Source organism: Montipora capricornis, chromosome 14, assembly GCF_036669925.1.
Source record: "Montipora capricornis isolate CH-2021 chromosome 14, ASM3666992v2, whole genome shotgun sequence".
In the NCBI taxonomy this organism is placed as follows: Eukaryota; Metazoa; Cnidaria; class Anthozoa; order Scleractinia; family Acroporidae; genus Montipora; species Montipora capricornis.
Window position 1 is genome coordinate 29,041,454 of NC_090896.1, and position 5,600 is coordinate 29,047,053.

A 5,600-nucleotide genomic window follows, 5' to 3' on the forward strand; every position below is an offset into this window, starting at 1 on the left:
GTATAAACGGTGATCGAGCCTCCCAAACTGAGAAACAATTACTCCGTGGACTTAAGAAGAATTGACACAGTTTGAAAGATATGTCATAACATCTTTTTCAGTGTGCAACTGTATTTTTCTGACCAGATTTTAAGGAAATGTCATGCATCATAGTTTGCAATGAGGCTCATTAATGAGGTTCTGAGAGCCACAAGTGCCATCGTAGGACTTTTCATAAAACTAAAACTGTTTGATAATTGCATAAACACAAAAGTGTTTTTATTAGGCTAGAGATGCGTCGACGCCCGCCTTGCTCGCAAAAAACAGCAAGCTTGCGCAAGAATGTCTTCATCCATTGATGGTTGCTCATCGGAAGGACAAGTCCCCAGAAGATTTTCTTGTTGGGACTAAAATGGTGTCAGCTCCATACCTTCAGTTTCGGGCCTCCCGAACAAAGGAGCCGTTGGACTCTCTGAATTATTTATTTGTGTATTGCATTGATCAAAAGCAGCTATTTATTCAAAGTATGTTTTATGGCACAAGCACCGTTTCCTCACAGCTTTTGTTTACAAATTTAGCAGCTTTAAGAGGCTGAAGAATTTTTGGTTAGTGTCCGTACGAAAAAACTTTGCTTGTGCGCGCACAAGAAATGAAGTTCAATATTTAACCTCTTTATTAAGCACTTGTAGCAATGAGCACCTGTCAAAACTCGCCTTCACACGCAATTCAAAGTATTAACATCATCGGATTCGAAAAGTCGCTTACAAAAGTTACCTTTATACTGTTTGTAGTCGTTGCAAAGTCATTTCAAGAAGTCAAGATAAGGTGCTGTATACGTTACCGTACGACCACATTAACAGCACGAGGAAAGGTTATTATATCTACAGTAGTTCACGGTTTAAAAAAAACTTTAAAAAACTTTAAGTGGACTGCAAATATATTTGCAAATTAAACGTTGCTGCAACTAAACATATTTCATTGCCACCATCAATAGTTATGAGTTTCTTGTAACAATCACCTTAATGTTCTATTAATCAACGGATTTTTTGGACAAGTGAAACTTTGTCAACAAGAAAACTACCACAGAAAAAATATTTTCGATTCGTTTTTTTGTTTCTTGATAAATAGATGAACTAACAAACAAAATTTGCTTTGTTGAAGCAAGATTTCTCCAGTGAATACTGCATAAAATATGTTTGCCTACCGCAACAGCAACAGAAACGAAACACAACTCGCCAACGGCTTCTTATTCAAGAAAGAGATGGGTCAACATTTGTTGATCAACAAATGTTGCAGCGGTTGTACAACAAATGTTGAACAGTGTGTCATGCCATGTTGAATGTTGAAATATACCATTCAAAACGATGAACGTTGTTGAACGAAAACAGAGACCAGATCTATTCCGTTCAACACGTCTGAGCAACATTTCAGTTCAACATTTGTTGAGCAACAAATGGTGGAGGATGTTGAACCGTGTGTCATAGGCAAAGGAAAAAAGACTAATATATGTATTAAAGAACAACCTCAACAAAATATTTAAATCTCTTACTAAATCACTTCTTGCGTGTCCAGATAGGAATGCTTTTAAGACAACTTGTTCTCTGACGTTCTGTTCGTTTCACATTGCTCAGCAAAATGACCTGTTTACCTCCAACAACATCAACTTAAAGCCTCTGTTTACACGTTGTTAAATATTAATGAAGCATAATCATACAAAATGTGTGACTGTTTGCATGTTTCGATCACTGAGAATATCGATAAGATTAAGCCACAATGTTAATGTGTACAATTCAGGTGATGGTGCTTAATTGACTCATTCTGAGAAGACCGAAACTCCGCATTCTTACTTCCGTCTTCCTGTTTTAAACCGCTCGAGACCCAGAGAGTCTAAACAGAAGGCACTTTCCACATAATTAAGTCGTCAAATAATTTAAGCACGTACATGTCAGAAAATATAATGGACCTTTCCGCCTTCCAGTCTGGATGAAGCTTTTCTTTGTTTTTTTTTGTTTTTTTGCCGCTTATTTTCTTTGCTTGAAAATGAGGTATTCGTTTACCTTAACATGGCAACAAATGGTTTTGGAGAAAAAGATAACTGCGAAATAAATAAACGTCCACCGGATTCATTAAAAGAACTGTTTTGGTAACTGCTTGTCTTGGATTGGCATTTTTCCCTAATGAAATACTTTTACTGTCCCGCAAATTAAATTTTCTCAAAACTAAGTTGACTCGAACACAAGTGACATTGAGCTGTTGGTGAGATGTCCGAGGATTATCACCAAACACCATTTAACAGCTGCACAATACATAATCGATGCTCAATTTATCAACAGCCAGATAAACCACTCCAAGGATTCCTTAGCTTGATTCAGTTCTCATAATCGTCAAGGAAGTTTTCAAGACTCACAACATTTTGGTTCCATTCCAAATGCTGTTTATTTATTAATGAGTCATTTGTAAGAAGTGTCAGACACGTTTAACAGGACGAAAAGTGGCTTGTTTAACTTAAGCAAAATCGTGAGAGACCGCGACTTTATTGCGAACCTCTCAGTAACAGGTCAATCCCCTCATACTTAGCTTATACTGATACACGGCTGCCTGCAAAACAGACCTACTATCTTCCGGAAGCAAGAACTTCTAGTCTTAAGAGAGCTATGTAGATACTCCTCTGCGATATTGGTACGGAACTGTGATACCGGGACCAAATCTTGTGGTGGCAACGTTGTGCTGTCCTATGGTTGGTGCAATCACATCTGCATGAGGAGTGATATCAGAACACTGAATTTATCAACTAATTCGTTTTATTAAAAACTGGATTATTGGATAATGCATTTCTAGTGTTTTGATTGGCTTAGCCATCATGGTATATGAGCGATTACACCATGCTCTACAAATAGTAGTAACTGCACGCATCAGTTTTCTTGTATTTACAAAATAAAACATGGAAGATTTATCCATAATTTTTGAGCGTTTTTAATAAAACAATATTCCACTAGTGCTTGTTGGTATGAGATGATAATAGCCAACTTGGCGCTACGTGCCTGGTTGGCTATCTATCATCTCATATCCAACGCGCACTAGTGGAATTATTGTCAAATAAGTTTAAGTTAGCCCTGTTAAAGAGGCGATCAACATGTAAATACATCCGCTCATTTTACAATTTAACCGTGCAACGAATGTGCCTCCATGGTAATTTTCACAAAGAGGAATATCACCAAACACCATTAGCTGCACAATAAATTAACCGTGTTCATTTTATTAACATTCAGATATAATTGCAGCCAGCTAAGGATTCCGTAGCTTGATTTAGTTCTCATAATCGTCAAGAAAGTTTTCGAGACTCAAAACGTTTTGGTTCCGTTCCAAATGCTGTTTGTTTATTAATGAGTCGTTTGTAAGAAGTGTCACGTTTAACAGGACGAAAAGCTTGTTTTCTATAATTATAAGCAAAATCAGGCGTGGGAGACCTCTCGAACCTGCAAGGAACAGGTCAATCCCTTCATACTTCTAATACACAGCTAGTTGCAAAACAGACCTACTGTCTTCCGAAAGCAAGAACTAATTATCGAGGGTGAAAGCGGAAGAATTGGATCTCGGTTATTCATTATTCCTTCCATCATTTTCCCGGAGTTATTCATTGTGGTCACGTACTGCATGACAATTGTTTCGTTAGCACCAAACGAATTTGTTGGTCGGTTGTAGTGTTTTGTACTTATCCTTATCTTCTATACTGATCCTTAAGGTTTTTTGCAATTCTTATAGCACAGTCCCTTGAGCGATATACCTCGCCGCCTTCTCGTACAATTATTCATTATTGAAATCTTGTTCGATATTTATTTTTCCGTATTCATTATTCTTGAATGAAAACCTCAAAATGCCTTAATATTCTGAATGTTCAAACGCTAAATATTCTTTATTCATTTTTTTAAAAGCCGGCATTCATTATTCATTATTCCGCTTCCATCCCCGATAATTATGAAATTTTCAAGATAGGAAATGCCATCGACGAAAACATAAAAGATCCTTTGCTGACTTTCTTCAAAAAAAACTAAAAGCGACCTACTTGGAAAGCTATCTTCTTTTTTTTTTTTTAATTTTATTCTGTTTTGCATGGCTTAATGTGTGTCTATGTCTGCGTGCGTGTGCTATTGTAGACTCGATATCCGCCGCTCACTCAAGTTCTGGTATATGAGCGCTGTCTCATTCCCCGAAACAGTGGCTGGTAATCGAGCTTAGTGCTATTGTGACCATATTGTATGTAGCGATCTGTAAAATTAGAAAGCTCACATCACACCTGACTCTTGTTAACCCTTAGTTATTTCAGGTGTCAGCTCCTCTCTCTTGTAAATTCTATATATTTATTTAATTTTACTTATAGACTAGAAGCTACGACCAGAGAAAATCAGATTTGCACAACCCACAGTACAGAAAAGGTTTCACAGCGGAATATTGTAGATCAATATCTCCTCTTAAGCTATTTAGGCCGCGTTCTTTTGGTACGATTCCGGAATAGGAATACACGGAATAGACGGTATTCGTGTTCCTTTGGGCGCTATTCCGTTTTCGGAATGAACGGAATGACCGGAATACCGTTCACTCGGAATAGGCAGAATATGCGTTCGTTTGGGAGAGTTTTGGCGGGAAATGATACGCTGTCGGCCGGATGCCTGCCAGCGGCATGAAAATTGAAAATTGAATGGAATAGCAATTCAAAGTTTATACCGTAGATGGGGGTGTGCTGGCCACCTTTCTGTTTCTTTACAGGTGTTAGAGAAAAAGAGCTGTCAGTTTGTGTTATTTTAAAAAAGTGCCCTTGCCTGGTCAAAAGAAATGAGGTTGGCATCAATTGGTGTGTAGAAAAACCGCGAACCTGTTTTTCAATTAAGTCCGGCCCATAAAGAGCAAGGAAGAGCGTATGGGAACGCATTTCCACTACGCAAAGCACTCACAATTACAAAAAATTATTCGTCATCTTCCCCCTGGTTTTTGGCAAATGAAGCAAACCGAAAAATCGAGGAAACCGCCAAAAAACTGGTACTTATGGCCATATTTCAACATTTCGTGTTCCAAACTTTAGGGAAACCTTTTTCAGACACCTTATTTAAGACACCATATGCCAACGCAACCGGCGCATGTGCAGATACGACAGTTCCCAGATCACTTCGCCAAAAATAATCCGTTTTCATAATTTGCGTTCTTTTGTGAATTTATATTCCTTGTATTCTGTAATTCCTAATGAGGAATGAGTCAGAAATACTCCCAAAAGAATGCACTCTAATGAGACTCTACTAGTAACCAACAAAAGGGACGTTTCATTGTTTTTTCACATGCAAAAGTTAACCGTGACGGGGAAAAGGAGAAAAGGATAACCGCCAGCCGTGAAAAGGCAAATTATTTAACCGTAAAAGCTGCCTTCCTCCCCCCACTTTCTCCATTGAGACCCTCCTTAAGAGTAGTAGAAGTAGTCTTCTGCTGAGTGTATGTATGTCGTTATACCCCAGTAACCAAGCTCTCGTCTGAGTTACCAACAAAGTTTCCTCAATCACAGGGTTTCTTTCAACGTGACTGTTCACCTTCGGAATCACTTGAATCGCCTGAAACACATGTCGCCAGATAATTCA

At 38.2% G+C, this 5,600-nt stretch overlaps 1 long non-coding RNA gene across 1 annotated transcript in view; it reads right to left on the reverse strand.

Annotated features, from left to right (window-relative positions):
- LOC138033028 (uncharacterized) overlaps positions 1 to 1,625 on the reverse strand; it is an 11,058-nt gene extending 9,433 nt beyond the window's left edge. The window contains exon 1 of the long non-coding RNA XR_011128539.1: positions 1,529 to 1,625. This is a non-coding gene — a long non-coding RNA (uncharacterized lncRNA). The remainder of the gene's footprint in view (positions 1 to 1,528) is intronic.
- Positions 1,626 to 5,600: the final 3,975 nt, after the last annotated feature.